Source organism: Schistocerca cancellata, unplaced genomic scaffold (genome assembly GCF_023864275.1).
Source record: "Schistocerca cancellata isolate TAMUIC-IGC-003103 unplaced genomic scaffold, iqSchCanc2.1 HiC_scaffold_850, whole genome shotgun sequence".
Classification (NCBI taxonomy): Eukaryota; Metazoa; Arthropoda; class Insecta; order Orthoptera; family Acrididae; genus Schistocerca; species Schistocerca cancellata.
Genome location: NW_026046861.1, coordinates 14,303 through 15,000, shown reverse-complemented (window position 1 = coordinate 15,000; position 698 = coordinate 14,303). Strand labels below are relative to the sequence as shown.

Sequence of the window (698 nt, the reverse complement as noted above, 5' to 3'; positions counted from 1 at the left end):
GGAATCGAACCCTGATTCCCCGTTACCCGTTACAACCATGGTAGGCGCAGAACCTACCATCGACAGTTGATAAGGCAGACATTTGAAAGATGCGTCGCCGGTACGAGGACCGTGCGATCAGCCCAAAGTTATTCAGAGTCACCAAGGCAAACGGACCGGACGAGCCGACCGATTGGTTTTGATCTAATAAAAGCGTCCCTTCCATCTCTGGTCGGGACTCTGTTTGCATGTATTAGCTCTAGAATTACCACAGTTATCCAAGTAACGTGGGTACGATCTAAGGAACCATAACTGATTTAATGAGCCATTCGCGGTTTCACCTTAATGCGGCTTGTACTGAGACATGCATGGCTTAATCTTTGAGACAAGCATATGACTACTGGCAGGATCAACCAGGGAGCTGCGTCAACTAGAGCTGAGCAGCCGGCCGCCCGGGAGTGTGTCCCAGGGGCCCGCGCGAACACGCAAGCGTCCGCTCAATTATTCTGCAAACAGGAGGAGGCTGAGCTCCCCTGCACAATACACCTCGAAACCCTCTCAGGTCCCGGCGGCGCGCAGCGCCGTCCTAAGTACTTGGTCGGGTTCGAGAGAGGCGCAATCGCCCGGAGTTAGGCGAGTAGACGCTTTAGGTGCGACCACCCGTGCTCCCAACTGAGCTTGCCGCTGCCGACAGAGGCCCGGGAGCGTGCTGTCGTGGC

The 698-nt window shown here is 55.4% G+C and overlaps 1 non-coding gene across 1 annotated transcript in view; it reads right to left on the bottom strand.

Moving 5' to 3' along the window:
- Window positions 1–399, bottom strand: part of LOC126147208 (small subunit ribosomal RNA) — a 1,909-nt gene extending 1,510 nt beyond the window's left edge. Inside the window, exon 1 of the ribosomal RNA XR_007530076.1 lies at window positions 1–399. This exon is cut by the window's left edge and continues 1,510 nt beyond it. This is a non-coding gene — a ribosomal RNA (small subunit ribosomal RNA).
- Window positions 400–698: the final 299 nt, after the last annotated feature.